The sequence below is a fragment of the Diceros bicornis genome, chromosome X, assembly GCF_020826845.1.
Source record: "Diceros bicornis minor isolate mBicDic1 chromosome X, mDicBic1.mat.cur, whole genome shotgun sequence".
NCBI lineage: Eukaryota > Metazoa > Chordata > Mammalia > Perissodactyla > Rhinocerotidae > Diceros > Diceros bicornis.
In genome coordinates this window covers 29449530-29467273 of record NC_080781.1, presented here as the reverse complement: position 1 = coordinate 29467273, position 17744 = coordinate 29449530, and positions in this window count along the sequence as shown.

The window sequence follows — 17744 nt, the reverse complement described above, 5'->3', positions numbered from 1 at the left end:
TCCTTTGCCTCCTCATTTTGCCTCTTTCCCTGTGCTTGTGTCTAGGTATTAGGTAGGTCAGCTACGTCTCCTGCTCTTGGATAGGTGACCTTATGTAAGTGATGCCTTAGGAGGCCTGCAGTGTGCCTCCCTCAGTTCTCAATGTTCCAAGGCTTACCCCTATGTGGGCTACGTGTGTCCTTCTGTTGTGGCCTGTTTGCTCTCCCTGTAGGTGCCCAGGGAGGCCGAGTTATGCTCCTGGCCAGCTGTTGTAATGCTCTGCTGCTTATAGTTGTTGTGGGCTCTTCAGTCTCTTTATCAGGTTGGGGAGCCCCAGTACAGTTGCTGCAAGTTCTAATACCACATTTGTGTTGCAGTATTTCTTTTAAGTGAGTAGGCCCCCAGTGTGGCAGGTTGTCAGGCACAGGGCCTTACAATTGCTATAAGCCTCCACTCTTTAGGTCTCTTGTCAGCTCTCTGAGGATTGCAGCTGGGTGGTGGTGGCCTCAGGCATGGGAGCACCCAATTGTTTCAGGCTTTGGAAGGTGGGGCAAACCCCCTATGTGGGTCTTTGAGAAGCACAAGTCTTCTGCAGCTGACAAGCCCTGCCGCCCACAGGTCCACACACACAGTCAACACAGGCCTGCCCTGTGTACGCGCCTCAACCTCCTGAAGCGGACCCATTTTCTCCACAGTGGGAGCCCCACACACTCCACCACTGCCCCACACTCTACACCCACTCCTTGTGCACGCCCTGCCCCACTGAAGTCTGAAGTCGGCTCTGTTGCCAGGCTGCATAGAATCCAGTCACCAATCTATGCAGGCCCACAAGTTGCCTGAGGGCTTGTTGTTGGGTGGGGCCAGTGTCTACAGTGGGCTGCCTGCCCTGGCTGAGCTGGATCAAATTGGTACTCTGTCGGGTGGGGCAGACCCTAGGCTAGCAGGCCTCAGGGAGAACTCCAATGGCGTCTATGTCAGCATGCCCACACCAGGCCGCAACAATGGCCGCCGCCAATGTCCCAGTCCCTGGAGAGGTCTCACCTCTCACCGAGATGCACTCAGGGCCTATTAGGTGAGTCTCTTTTCAGCAAAGCACTGTGCACCTTTCTTTCTGGTGATTTTCGGTTGCTTTCTGAAACGGGTGAGTTTGCGTGTGGGCCCTTTAAGAGCCAGTTTTAATTTCTTTGTGAACCTGCTTTTCTGGGGGTACTCCCCAATGTTTTAGTAGCAGGCAAAGTCAGATATTATGCCCCTCATCTTGATTGTGCTGGGTCCACAAAATGCCCACAGTGGGGGCGCTCCCCAGCTCAGGGCCCCGCTCCTCCAGGGAGGGCTGTGTACCTGTGGATTGCTCCCAGGCGGCCATGAGGCACTGCAGCTTGTGAAGGCCGCAGTTTTTCTCTCCAGAAGGGAGTCTCTGCCTCTTCCACCTCAATTAGGATTGTCCGTTGTTGCAGGAGTTCCTCTTATCTAGTTTTCAGTTCTGTCTCAGGGGTAATTTTTCCATGAATAGTTGTAAATTGGCTGTGTCGGTGGGAGGAGGTGAGTTCAGGGTCTGCCTACACCACCATCTTGACTTCCTCCCCCTTCTCTACCTTGATTATAATGACCATTTCTGTTAACATTAGCTTGCACTACTTGCTTGATGTATGATACATGCAGACTCCCTTAATTTAGAACATAACATTGTGGCAAATGTATCTCCAGCTACAAACTTAGATACCAAAGAGACTAAGGAGCTCTGATAGCCATATACTTTCATGTTTTTTTGATTTTGGAGTTTTTCTTTTTTGTGAGAATTGAATAAGTACAAATAAAAGCTAAAAAATCTCCTTTCGTCACCTGGAGATGTCTGTTCATCCTCCTTTTCTCAGGAAACACCTCCTCCAGGAATCCTTCCTTGACTATCCCTTCCCTTCCCAGGAAAAGATAAGTTCTCCTGCTCTTTACAATCAAAACTCCCTGGGCAACCTTTTCTAATACCTCTTATGTCAGGGTGTCGAATTGTGGATTTACCTGTCTGAGTCTTCTTTAGCCTGTGATAAAATTGAGTGCAGTGGCTGAATCTTCCAACACTGTATCTTCTAGTGCCAAGCACAAAAGAGCCAATTAATGTGTAGCTTAAAAAAAAGTAGCTTGTATATGTTGTAATGTTGTAGGTGTTCAATACATTTGCAGATCACACACATGAAATAATGGATGCTAGGAAATATGCTAGGTAAGAATTAATATTAAGGAGGATTTACAAGTGAGTGGAAAGAAGATTTTAGCAAAGAAAGCATGATTTAAGATTATTAAAGTTTTTTGTTTTTGTTTTTACTTAGTATATTTTGAGGATTATAGAAGAAAAGGCTGTTCAATACTTTGAAAATTTGCAGTCTATTTTCATTAGTTCATCAGCTAAAATATGGTGACATGACCATAGCTACCCATCTTTCAAAATTTTTGTTAAATGTCAACTTCTTGTTGAAAATGTTTCTGAAACTAACTTTATCTTTTGAATTCTATTGAAATTAAATGTGGTGATTTACCACTAAGCACTTCAAGATGTATTAGTTTGTTTAGGCAACCATAATAAATTTGAGAGGGAATGTAGCTCAGTCTTTGCGTGGAGATGCATTTTAGAAAGCTCAGTTAACCATCCAAAAGTAATTTAGAAAGGAATTTAAATTTTAACCATTTCTCATAAAAAACATTAAAGGGAATTAAATCCATAAAAAGATGAACATTCTTCAAATCTCCATCCCCCTACCCAATTTTCTTGTACTCACTCCACAGTGCTGCAGCATTTCCCACACAGAAATCACCAGTTATATCCAGCACTATTACCCATTTGGCTCATCCCTTCTTCTTTACTACAAACCCTCTATTATTTTCTTATGAAGATAGTCTTCATGTCTCTCCTCCCAAGCATTTCATTTATATTTCAGAAAAGGAAGAGATAAGGTAAACTGGATCAGAAATTTTACAATGTTTTGGGCAAGTTTGGAAAGTGGGACCACTACCAAATTAATTCTTCATCATGTTTTCTAAAGTATTATGATGACTTGATGCTTTATTTTGGCCTTATGTACTGTGTTATAACTTCATGGGGACAGGGACTATGACCTTTGTTCCTTTTGTAGCTGCCACCTCACCTAGTCATGGAGGAAATGGCCAATTTATCAGGCATAACAAAGACTTGAGATCCTTCAAGGCCTTCCCATCCCTAAGAACTGGGGTCTTTGGCAAACTAAGACCAAAGCTGGCCATCTATTTTGTAAATAAAGTGTTACTGGAACAAAGCCAAGCTCATTGATTTAGTATTGCGGATGGCTGCTTCCAAGGGTAGAGTTAATTAGTTGCCACAGAGAGCATATGGCTGGCAAGTCCAAAATATTTATTATCTGGCTTTTTAAGAAAAAGTTTGTAAACCCTTGCCTTAGAAAACAAAACCCAAACTCCTTAGCTTGTTTTACAAGATATTTTTCATATTTGGCTGTGCAGTATCTAATTCCTCCTTACTATTTTGAGGATAATCTACTTTGTGTGGTCTTTCCAATGAGAAGAGCTCAGCTCAGGCTTGATCAAAGCTTCTCACCTAGAAGACTGAATATGGAGCAAAATCCTGCAATGATGAGAGTTGGCTAGAATTATTTCACAGCTGTTATGTTGGTAGTATCGTGCACCTTGGTCAGTAGAATTCGGGACAAATTGTTCCTGTTAGAGGAAGGCTTTCTAACTTCCTGTTCTGTGATCTGCCAAAAATGTTCTGGTTCTTCTCCAGCCCCAAAGCAGTACTATGAGCCCCTGATGTTCTTCCCAAAATCCTGTGGAAACTAAAGACAGACAGATTTGATTTCCATTATTTGCTACCAAAAGCATCCTAAGATATACACTTGGCATAAAAATATTCTACTAACTTAGTACCTGCTCAGAGCTATTGCTCAAGGCTGTACACAACTTCTGGAAGTACCACTCACATTGACATTTTTATGAATGGCACCCCTTGGAGTTGAGCAGTGCCCAACCTTCATAGTTGTAAAAGGCTGGCTTGTATCTGCTCATCTTTTCAGCTCCCCTTCAATTGTCTTACAACCATGCTCTACAATAGAGTCAATTCCAACTACTTTTACTCTCCAGACAAGCCATGGTACTACGTGGTCGTTTTGTGATCACTTCGCTCCCAACACCAAACCCAGACTCTTCACAGTTTGTTCATCTGACAAAGTCCTAGTCATCATTTAACGCTGTTCTCAGATACTACCTCTGTAAAACTTCCTGTCACATCATTTTCCTGCAACCCACCCTAAGCATTCATAGTAAATGACTTTATCGAATGTAGGCATAACACTTTGTGTACATTTCTATCAACTCATCTCATGATGGTTTTATGTTAGTCTTCTCTACTAACTTGTGTGCTTTTTGAGCAAACAGATTTGTCTAATTGTGGCCTAGTAGAGGAGACCCTAGCATATAGTGGATGCTTAAATGACTGTCTCTTTGTGGACTCTTGAATGTATTCATTAACACTCATAATTCACTGAATGAATCAAATCACTTAATACTTTGAGTTTTCAATCCTTCATTATTACATATATCCAAATGCAGCAATATTTACTTCTTCCTACCAGTTGCTAATGTCAAATAAAAAACAAGTCCCAATTTAGGAAAGACTTTATTTGAAAGGATAATTGCAAGGAGGGGTCTATTGCAATAGGGAGAAAGCTGTGAGCATAAGATTGGCATGCCTCTCAAAGGTTAGGAAAAAAGGGTTTTTCTTCTATTGGGAGGAGTACACAAGGTTAGAAAGAATAGGGTGTGGGGAAGTGGGATGAAAGAGTGGCTTGATTTGATAGTAGATCAGAGAATATTTTACCCCGAGGCCGACCTATTCTCAGGAGAGATTGTGTGTTGACTCAGACTGGCAGTGAGTCAGAGTTCTGGAGCCTCGAGGAAGGAGTGAAACTTTAAAGTTTGATTAACAAGCATTTTCTTCCAATTTGTTAGTAGGAACAAACAGTTCAGCTGATAATTTACGAGGGGGAAAAATGGGAATTTGGAGGATCTTTCTGGCCTTGCCATACATAAACAAGGGGAGGCATCTGTGAGTCATATTTAAGTCATAGGGGGAAGGGTGGTTCTTTGCAATAAACTATTTTCCGCAACACAAAGGGCAGAGGGATGTCTTAACTTTTGCTGTTTTCCAGGATTACAGGGCTCGTGGAAAATTCAACATTGTCACCAATAATACAGTTTTCAGAATTGAAGGAGAAAATTAGATCTACATAAAACTTTATTTTCTTTTCCAGTGGTCATCACACAGCCAGTAATATATCCACTTGTTAAATTTAGTTACCTTTTATCTTAGAGAGTTCCTCCAAATTAAATGTCAGGGACATTTTATAAAGAACCAAATATTTCTTTCCTGCCTAAATCAGAGTGTGGACTGAGTATCAGAGACTTAGATTTCTTTCAAGCCAAAGTCACCTTCATTCACTTGATAAGACTGTAGAGGGCACAGTTATACTGGAACAAAGCTTGAGTGAAAGACTGAGAACTTTATTAAATAAAATACACCTAGCTAATACCCGAATGTGTGCTGTCAGTGATTCATATCTGCCTTTCAGAACAAAGGTTTTTTTATCTTTTTAAAAGAAGATTTTCTTATTTGTCACTCTGCTTTCTTTTTAATTAATCCTAACCGCATTTCATGCGGGAAAATGTGTTTGAAGAGATGGAATTATAAATGAGTCCAGCATTATTGTTATATTCCCTTTGCACTAAAATGTTATTGTAAACTAAGGCAAGGAAGTAAAAGATAGTAGATTAAGAAAAAACTGCTGGGGAAATGAGCAAGCATTGTTAAACATAAGTGACAGGTTTCTATTACTCTTTTGGGAGTAGCATATAGTAGTGGAAAGACTAAGGAATTAGTCCGGATATCCATAAGCTATTTGAAGCACAGCTTTTTAAAAGCAAAGTAAAGTTTTCCATAATCATCAACTAATTTGTGGTTTCAAATTCCTTTAGCGTTCTTGATGCCGTTACCACCAAAATAAAGCATGCCTTGCTTCCTAATAGTCTACTCCTCCCCTTCCTTGTACTACGATATGTGTAAAACAAGTGGCATATATCACTATTTATGTTCTCCCTTCACCCTGCTTTCATTCCACATTTCAAGATTTTATTTTCAACATCAATAATGGCTTCATAATTCCGAAATTCAAAGGTTTTTCTTTTGTCTCATTTACTGTAACATCTCAACTGCTTTTGATATTTTGCTGCTCACAGTCGACTGTTGTCTTCTGTCTTGGATTGTGTGCCTGTATACTACCTTGTTACTCTTTTTACCTATTCAAAAAATCAGCTTGTTACTTTGAGTGCTTCTTTTTGATTCTTCCCATTCCGTTATTTTGGGAATTCACCAAACTTCTGTATTTTGCCTGCTGGTTCTCCTTCTGTATCAGAATATTTCTTCGATTTTATAGTTCCAACTAGAACCTGCCATTGGATTGGATATTACCTCAATCGCAAATGGCTCTGGTTTCTATATAGTTTACTTTCACTAAAGCTCCAGCTTTATATTACTAACTGCCTTATAAATAGTCACAAAGGGATGTCTTGAAATTCCTCCAAAGACAGCTATTCAGAATCATTTTTTTTCTCCAAACCTAGTCCCCCTTTCTGATTTTCTCATCCTTCTACCTCTGCCATAACCTTCAGATACAAAAAATATTTGAATATTTTTCAACTTATACTCTGCAAGCTCATTGTTATCCTCCTATGCCAGGTCTTTAAGCCCAGGGAACTAGTCTCTGAGTCTATTAGAATGTCCAAGAGAGCAGAATTTTCTGTATGCTTTGTTCATTAATATAGCCTAATCACAAAGGATGGTGACTAGCTCAACTAACTGAATAATTGTTAAATGAATGAATGAATGAACCCACATAACCAAAACTAGATTTGGCTATTGTTTATTTATTTTTTTTGCTGAGGAATTTTCGCCCTGAGCTAACATCTATTGCCAATCTTGCTCTTTTTTTTTTTTAATGTGAGCCACCATCACAGCATGGCCACTGACAAATGAATGGTATGGTTGTGGTGTGGTTCCCTGCCTGGGAACCAAACCTGGGCCACTGAAGCAGAGCACACTGAACTTTAACCACTAGGCCATCTAGGCTGGCCCTGCTATTATTTAATTTATTCTACATTCATTACCAGATAATTTTTTTTCTTTTTGCTGAGGAAGTCCGGGCTTGAGCTAACATCTGTTGCTAATCATCCTCTTTTTTGGCTTGAGGAAGATTAGCCCTGAGCTAACATCTGTGCCAATCTTCCTCTATGCGGGTCACGGCCATAGTATAGCTGACGAGTGGTGTATGTCTGTGCCTGGGATCCGAACCCATGAACCAGGCTGCCAAAACAGAGCATGCCAAACTTTAACCACTACACCACAGGGCTGGCCCCAATAAATATTTTTTAATGCCATTTTTGTATTGCTGCTTTTTTGATCAGAAACTCCATTTAGTCTACTTTGTCTCTTTTGTCTGGCTTTCAAGATTGTCCATTATCCTATCCTAAGGAGGTCCTGTGAAAGCAAATTAATGATGTGGGTAAGAATGAGCATGCTGCAGTTAGCCTGAGTTTGATTATGGTTCCTTCACTTACTAATTGGGACAGTTATTGAATTGTTTTGTGCCTTGATTTCTACATCTGTAAAATGGAGATAATGATCATTGGATTGATGTTAGGATGAAATAAGTTAGTGCATCTTAAGCACTCAAACAGTGCCTGGTATTTAATAAATGCTCAATATGCATTATTATTATTATTATTACCTTATTAACCTCTATATTTCAAAATATTCTTTATGCATAAGTCAGTGATATTCAAATGTTTAAAACAACATATACCATTTTCAAGCAAAATTTTATGTGTAATACCAATAAATTTATAAAATATAAAATTACTGCTGCTTTGATTATTTGTGCCCTCCCTTCTTTCATAAACCTGTAAGTCTCCTTGACAAAATCCCCAAACTCCAAGGAATACAATTTTAAAACCATTGGTCTAAGTAACTTTTGACATAAGTACTTATTGATTGATTAAATCATGTGAAAAACCATCAGACTGTAGAGGAAGCAGGCATTTTAATAATTCATCTGCTTATTTTGCCTGTCACAAATGAGAGTATTCTAACACAAGGAAGTTATATTTGAAAAGATTATCTAGCACACACAACTTACATCTATTTTGGTAAATTAATTTAGATCAAAGGAATAAACTTTATTTTTTTCATAATAAATGAGGAAGAAGTTTGAATTAGAAATTATATTTAAGGAATCAAAGAACTGTGTTATTGTAACTGTCATATACAGAATAAATTATTTGTCCTTTGAGCATTTATGGATAATTTAAAATATTATTAGTTTCTAAACTGAACCTGTGAGATGTAAAAAGTATTTTCTAAATAATAATAATGATATTAACAACAGTTGCCCTTTTACCTTCAACTCTTTAAGCTTAGTGAAACTTTAGACCTTACCAAATCCCCATTTCTAACAAAAATATATTTATCTCTATTCTTTAACTGGAAGTCTTTGAGAAAAAAATTAATTGGTGTCGTTAAAATAAAGGCACCATCTAAAATTATCTGTTCTTATTCTTTGAAAGAATTTCCTGAATGATCAAATGAACATCTGACTAAGAGTCATGTACTCTTAAAGGGGTTGAGGGTAATAAATTCATGAGATATTTTAGTTTCTTCATTCCACAAATGAGAAAAATATGAGCCTGCTGAGCTAAGCAATCTATCAAAGATAAATGGTTGTATATTAAATATTAAGAAGTATTAAAAGCTCTGTTCCCAATCCAATACTCTTTCCACCATTTGGCAGATTAATCATATAGTCCCAAACATCACAACATTTTTTCGTGTGTCCCAAAGAGAGCAGAATGTCATGTTTTGGAATCCAGATGACATACCGATTTAAAAAGCAATATAAAAAACAATTTTAGATTAAAATTTTGGATTAAGCAGGTGGTGACTGATTGGCAGTGGTTTATACTAGAATAGAAAATAAATCAATAAGCAGAAATATTGTGCTCATCTGCTTTTCTTTTTTTCTTTTTTTATAATTTATTTATTTATTTTCCCCCAAAGCCCCAGTAGATAGTTGTATGTCACAGCTGCACATCCTTCCAGTTGCTGTTCATCTGCTTTTCTGAATTTTGGTAAACAGAGCTGCTCTAAGTAGGAATAAGAATAGAAAAAGGCATGTCTTTCTGGTGTCTGTGGTTGTCTTTATTGAACTCATTTTCTTTTTTCTTTACCCTTTTAAGTGCCTCTTGCCTCTGTTCTGTCCTTCTCCTTACCAAAACTTCTTCTAGGCAACTTATCTCAAACTCATTTATACTGAAGCATAAATGGCTCACAAGCCTTAAAGTGCTGCCTCTCCCCAGGAAGTGTGAGGAGTGAGATTTAAGAGGGGCAAAGAAAAGTAAAGTTACAGAATGAATATCTAAATGTGGGATTTCAGGCATCAGTGAAGAAGAAAGTACTAATTTTAAATAGTAGGTGGACAGACTTCCCAGTGCTTCAAAAAATTTCCACAAAGAAATAACAAACACACCAAAAATAAAACAGAAAACATACAAAAAAACAAACTAATGGGACTTGATTACATTGAAACTGAGATTAATTTGTGGAGTATTGACTTCTTTAATAAATTGAGTCCCTCAGTCCATGAACATGATATATCTCTTAATTTATTTAGATATTCTTTAAATTTTCTCAATAATGTTTCAGTTTTATATATAGAGATCTTCATATCTATTGTTAGATTTATTCTGATATATTTCATTTTTTAGATATTACTGTCAAGAGCATCATTTTCTGAATTTCATTTCCTATTTGCTGTTGGTCTATGCAAATACAATTGATATTTAAAAATATTGACCTTGTATCAGCAACCTTGTTAAATTATCTTATTAATTCAAATGGCTTGCTTGTAGAATTTGTTTCACATTCCATAATGATTCAAAGATCAATTCTCCAAAACAAGATAATAAATCTAAAATTCCTTACACATAATAATGTTCCTAAAAACTCATATAGCAAAAATTGACAGAAAAATATATGTAAAGCCACAATTATAGTGGGAAGTTTTAACACAACTTTCTCAGCAGTAGGTAGAACAATCAGCCAAAAGTCCATAAAAGTTTTTTTTTTTTTTTGCATGGAAGGATTCACCCTCATCTAACATCTTTTACCAATCTTCCTCTCTTTTTTTCCCCTTCCCCCCAGTGCATAGTCATATATTACAGTTGTAAGTCCTTTTAGTTCTATGTGAACCACTGCCACAGCACAGCAACTGACAGACAGGTGGTGTGGTCCACGACCAGGGAAACAAATCCAGGCTGCTGAGGCAGAGGGTGTGGAACTTTAACCACTAGACCACCAGAGCCGGCCTTCATAAAAGATTTTTAACTCAAATGTCAAACATGATCAAATCGAAATATATGAAACTCTCTGCTCAACAATGGCAGAAATCACACTTTTTTCAAGTACATATAGACTATACTACAAAATTCATTATATGATTGTACTTAAAGCAAGTCTTAACATATTTCAAAGAGTGAAATACAATAAAACATGTTTTTTGGCCATTGAGATGATTAAAAAATATATCCAAATGTTCAAGTATTAAGCATTTTATTTAAATAATCCACAAATTAAAGAAGAAATCACAATAAGCATAAGAAAAACAAAACTCTAGCTGTACTCTCATAATTTCTTGTACATGTACGTACTGTAGCACCCATCACTTTTTTACCCACAAGCATATTCACTAACAGAGTCTGTGTCCTATTTGTCTAGTTTCCTCCCGGGTCTGATAAAGCCAACTGAACATGCTCACTAAATGATAATTGAGTGTATCAGACAGAACTCAGCTTTAAGCAACATGATTTGATTTTGACAACTTGAAGAAGAAAATTAATTTATTATAATGATATAGAGTAGCTCACAGAATTGCTTGGAGAGTCAGAGACCCATGGGCCTAAACTACCAGCCAGGAGAAATGTCTAAACTCATTTTGCAGTCTGATCTGGTGAAGATATGATTTCCACTACTGCTGGATTACTTGATTACTCTGCAGATTGTAATGCTGAGCTCACAAACACAGAACATTAGATGCTGCTGCTTCTAGAAAGCAGATGTTGCTTCCACTACTGTTCTTTTGTGTGACCAGGATAGATTCTGCAATTGCTGTTTTTCACTCACTCACTGGCAGCTTCTAATTCCAAATCTGGGGCATATGCATCCAACTGATTGAATCTGGTTCTTGTGCTACTGCCCTAGTTTCAAAGGAGGCTGAGAAAACAAGCACTTGAGATCTTGAGCTTCTATAGTGGAAGGTGAATTTGCTTCAGGAAGTGGGAGATTCCTAAAACACAGAGAAGGGACATGTATTATGTGATTTATCTCTGACTTGCTGGAACGCATGGGTTTTTCTAAGGAACTTAGAATAAAACCTATTTACTGATCTCTGGGTTCCCTGAACATGATGCCATCAAAATGGAGGATGAGTGTGATATCAGAAGGTCAAGGTCCCTATGAGCTAAGCTATGACATAGAGTGAAAAAGTTGAAATAATACTGTTGCCTTGTGAGTTGCAAGCAAATTGTTCTGATGTTCTCAGCTTTTTAAAGTAAAAGAATAAAAGCATGTGTGTAATCAATAGCTATTGATTCCTTAGAAAGCAAAGCAGTTTCCTTAGAACCTTATTGATTTGTTCCAGTGAAGAGACCACATATAGAACAACAGCCTCAATTTGCTGTCTCTAGCTGATCAAATTTATAACAATCCTCTATTATACTCCTGAATACTCTGACTTCTGCACTAGCCAAACTGAAAATTTAAAAAGGAATATGATAGAAATCACCAACCCTGAATCTGTCAAATCTTTGATGGTGAAACTAATCACTGTGATTCTCTCAAGGATGTAGTCATGCTTTTGACATTTTGTTATAGTAGACAGAGGAAGCTCTAGGAGCTTCTAGCAGGCCCTTCTGCATAATAAACATTATTCCCTGTGACATGCAGCCAAGATGGTGATTCTGCTTGTGGCTGAGTATACCTCTTTAATAATATACTAAAAAACTAATGAAATATCCATGGAATTTTGGGGTCCTACTACTACTATTGTGAGGCAGACTCAAGCCATTTATCGTCTCATCTTCACAAGTCTCCACCCTGACCAGTGGACAATAGTGGCATCGGAGGTGCCAAGAGTCAATACAATGAAGGCTGAAGAGATTGGGATGGGAAAAATTGGCTTCTATTTTCTAGGTAACTCTTCTTGGCAAAGTCATTACATGCCTCCAATTATGGTGAAAAATAATCTCAATATATATTGCAACACGGACTGCTTCTTAGAAAAGTGGGTAAGTTCGAGTTGGAGATTCAGTTATTACTAGAATCTACCATTATATTATGATCCCACCACAAAGAGGTCCAGTTCTTTTTTTGGTCAGTGCTCTGTTTCAAGATTCCAATTAAACTCTCATAATGAAGCAACCTTCAAAATTAAATGTTGAGTGTTTTTCTATCTCAACCTGTGGATGCAAGAAAAAGACTTTTATCACATTCACAGAAAGTGAACGATATTTTGGCATTGCCTTGAGCTGAGAAGTTAAGACTTGAGCATGGCATTCTTATTATATTGGCATATCCCAGTGTCTTTACTTTTAATTTATATTATTAATTTATGAAGAGAAATTTTATTGTGATAAGAAAACTTCATATGAGATCTACTCTCTTAAAAAATGTTAAGTGTGTAGTACAGTAGTGTTAACAATAGGGACTATGTTGCACAGCAGATCTCTAGAACCCATTCATCTTGCATAATTGGAACTTTATACCTGTTGAACAACAACTCCGCATTTCCCTCTCCCCTCAGCCCCCGGCAAATATCATTCTACTCTCTGTTTCTATGAGTTTGACAATTTTAGATATCTCATATAAGTGGAATCATGCGGTATTTGTTCTTCTGTGACTGGCTTATTTCACTTAACATAATGTCTTTCAGGTATATCTATGTTATTGCATATGGCAGATTTTCCTTCTTTTCTAAGACTGAATAATATTCCATTGTATACCACATTTTCTTTATCCATTCATCCACTGATGGAATTTATGTTGTTTCCATATCTTGGCTATCATGAATAATGTTGCAATGAATATATGAGTACAGATACCTCTTCTAGATCTTGATTTCACATCTTTAGAATATATACCCAAAAGTTACATTACTGGATCACATGGTAATTCTATTTTTAATTTTTTTAAGACCCCCCATACTGTTTTCCATAGCAGTTGTATCATTTTACATTCTTACCAACAGCGCACAAGAGTTCCAATTTCTCCACATCCTCACTAAAACTTATCTTTTTTAAATAATAGCTATCCCAACAAGTTTGAGATGATCTCATTGTGGTTTTGATTTACATTTCCCTGATAATTAGTGATGTTGAGCACCTTTTCACATATATGTTGGACATTTGCCATATCTTTTTTGGATAAATATCTGTTCAAGTCTTTTGCTCATTTTAAAATCAGTTTATTTTTTTTTCTTGCTATTAAGTCATAAGGGTTTCTTACATATTTTATCAGATATGGAGTTTGCAAATATTTTCTTCCATTCCATAGGTTTCCTTTCCATTTTGTTGATTGTTTCCTTTGCTGTGTAGAAGCTTTTTAGTTTGATGTAGTTCCACTTGCCCATTTTTGCTTTGTTGCCTGTGCTTTTGGTATCATATCTAAGACATCATTGCCAAGATCAATGTCAAGGAGCTTTTCCCCTATGTTTTCTTCTAGGAGTTTTACAGTTTTAGGTCTTACATTTAAGTCTTCAATCCATTTGAGGGTGATTTTTGTGTACCATATGAGATATGTCCAATTTCATTCATTTGCATGTGGATATCCAATTTTCCCAGCACCATTTGTCAATTCTGAGAAAGAAGAACAATGCTGCAAGCATCACACTTTCTGATTTCAACATATATTACAAAGCTACGGTACTCAAAATAGTATGCTACTGGCAAAAAGACAGATATATAGATGAATGGAACAGAATAGAGAGACCAGAAATAAACCTACACATATACAGTCAATTTATCTTTGACAAGGGAGCCAAGAATACACAATGAGGAAAGGATAATCTCCCAGTGCCTTTAGAAGCAACCATGTCACCCTACAGATTTGGAATACTCTTGACCTTCATACTTTTATATGTCAGTTACTACTTGATTTTCCTAGTCAGGTCATTAATGAGCACTAAATCCTAAGAGACTCTAAGGATAATTTTTTGAATTGCTTTCTCATTCTGCGCTATGGGATACCAGAGTCTCGTTCCTTATTGCCATCTGGAGATTTACTGCCTTTGGTGCCAACCAGGCTAGATAAGTGATGGCAATTTTTCCTATTTCCTCAATGATCTGTTGTCTCTGATCTCTCCTGGTTTTAATTTTTATATTACTCAGAGCAACCATGACTTACTCTGGCTTAATTAAGTAGAAAATAAACTATTAAAAAGATATTGGGCAGTTTATGGAATTTTTGAAAGATTTAAGAACCAAGATTAGAGTTTAAAATTTTAAATTATGCCCAGGAATCACACTGTACAATTAGTCCAGGGAAAAACCTGCTGCTAGAGTCACTGGGCAGAGACACTGCAGCTGGAACTACAAATATCAATGATATGGGATGCTACACACCGTCACATGAATCACTCATATGCTTCTTCTGGATACGAAAAGTAGTTTCTGCTTCCCATTTTCAGAATAGAATCTAAACAGTGTTTTCTTCTTGTCAATAGCTTCCGGTCCCATCTCCAGAGCGGGTATAACTGATCCGTGGAGCCAAGGTCATATGTTAGCCCATAGCTTTAAGAGATGCTCAGAGATTAAATAGCTGGCATTTTCAGTCTATAATGAGAGACAGAGACAGGTTCTTTCTCATAAGATGGAGATTTCCGTAACTTATATATGGAGTTCATATACTGGGTGACAAAAACAATGAGTGAGAACTATCTATTAGAGTTTATTCATGAATAAATACCATGTAAGACATAATTTTCCCTATAATAATAGAGAACAATAGTAAGGAAGTTTTATATATATATTATATGTATATAGTGTGTGTTGTTATTTTATAATTTCTGGCTTTATATAAAGTAGGCCTTTGTTTTTTACTGTTACTCTTTTGAATACAGAATGGGGATTCTTCTAGTTGCAAAGAAGAAAGTGAAAATATTTTTCTCTGAAATAAACTAAATGAAATATGAACAGAAAATTAACATCATCTCTGAGACAGGAACCTCAAAATCATACTTCTTCCTGATCAGTGGTGTAGTCAGTTCTTGGCTTTATTAATTATTAACGGAAAATATGTATTTAAGACATTACTGCAAATAAACATTTTAGAATAGGTCTGGCTATTCCTAGTAAAGTGAAAATATTCTTATGATATAAAGTGTAAGAACAGATATTTTTAAATATAACTTCTAGTTTCATATTCTCACATATTATAACCATATACAGTTAGTGTTGAGTGGAAAGCCTGGATTAGAATAGTAAATTGTTACAGAGTCAGTGGTAAGAAAATTATTATATTTTGTTATTTAGCATAGTATTCAAGTTTTATATTTAAGATACTTTCGAGGGACTATTCACTTGGATAATAAGTGAGTTAATTAAAAACAGAGGAAAATTATGAAGTGTGGAACCATGGTGTCTTTACAATCAGAGGGATGTGAATTCAAACTATTTAATGGTAATTTTTGAGAACCTACCACATCCAGGTATATGACTTTTACATTTTCTCTAGGAATTTCATTTTCATCATCTGAAAAATAGATATAAAAACACTTAACTAATGAAGTTTTTGAGAGTAAAACAAATCCTAATGACAACACCCAAAAGGATGAAAACCTTTCCAAGTAAGTTAACTATGTCCCAGAACAAAACTCAATATTTATCAAAATACAAAAATATTCATCACCATCAACCAAAGATTACCAGGCATACAAAGAGACAAGAAACAATCACTCAGAAGTGACCCAGAACTGACACAGGTGTTAGAATCAAAGTAGCTATTGTAACTGTACCCCAGATGTTCAAAAGGTTACTGAGAAATATAGACGATATTAAAAAGAGCCAAATTTAACTTCTAGAGAGGAAAGCTACAGTGTTTGAGATTAAAAAAAATCACTGGATGGGATTGACAGCGGATTAGACCTGGCACTTTCAGAGAGCTTAAAAGAGAACTCAGTGTGATGAAACAGTAATCCAGAGAATGGGTTGGAGGGGGTTACTGCTATCAGTGGCAGACTTCCACTTTGGGGGTCTTCCTTGGTAAAAGAGGCAAGAATGAGGATGAACCATAAACTCTTCCCATGCTGAAGCCACAGAGCAAACCCATCCCATGTCATTAGAGGCCACTGACATCGGAAGGACAAGACCAGGATCATATCCTGACTACCAATGGGCATCAGTTATACCTGTAGTCAGAGGAGTAGGGTTTCTTCTTTTTTTCCTTTTTCTTTTTTGATTATAAACTCAGGTTTATAATCAAACAGAACAGGGACTTAGAGGAGAGCTAGTGGGAAGCTTTTTGGCTACTTGGTGTTGTTGCTTTGAACAAATATCCCCAAAATAATAAAAATAATAACAGTACAGGAAGTGTCTGTATATTTACATAAATGAATTCTTTAAAATTGGAGGCAATTGAAATGTTTTTGGTTCAGACTTCAAGAGCATTACATTTCCCTTGTAGCAGTTACTGAAAAAAATTAAACATTTTAATTTTTTTACTTCATCAAGTTTGAATTTCTCAATCAAACCATGTATGATTAACCTCCTCCAATGTATATTTTCTAACAGACACATAATCTGATAATAAACATGGCATTGTTGTTATCTAAATTATTTTTAATGACACACAATAGAACATGAGAGGATCTTGGCCTGTTTAAAGGCCAAAGAGTGTTTAAATTGCACTTTTGTTTAATAGCCTGGCTTTAGACTTTAAAGAAAGTTCTATAATTTCTCCTATAATCTGGTATTTCAAGAGCTACCAAGAAAACAATGCCTGAATGGCTTTAGATTTCAAAAGTTAAAACACAAGAGAAGTCAGATATCACTACCATGGTAGTAATTCCTTCTATCCAAGATAATTTTTAAAAAATTCCACTTCTCTCATTAGAATACTATGGTGCTATATCATTACCTTCTCAAGAAAAAGTGCCATATGGTTCTGTTCTGTCTCTTCAATTTTATGCAGTAAGACAAGATTTGCTTCCTCCAACTCCTTTTTTTTTTCTCATTTCTAGAAGAGAGCCTTAGCTTAGTTGAGAAAAGAGAGAGAAAGTTTCTATTATAATAACACCAAATAAAGGCTATTGAAGTTTGCAAGAGAAATTTTGGTTGTGAATGTTTAACTGAAAGATCTAAAGACATTTCCATAGGACCTTCAAGCTATTTGGCCTCTTTTGCAGCCATCCTACCCACATACCAAGATCCCTGAGAAGAAAGATGAAAAGAGCCTATTGACTGCTAATCAAGGCCTTGGAGAGTAGAAAGAGGTCTCAAGAGACCAAGGTCGAGGAGGAAGTCAAGACGGTGGCGTAAGCAGACTCTGAACTCACCTCCTCCCGCGGACACAGCCAATTTACAACTACTCGTGGAAAAATTACCCCTGAGACAGAACTGAAAGCTGGATA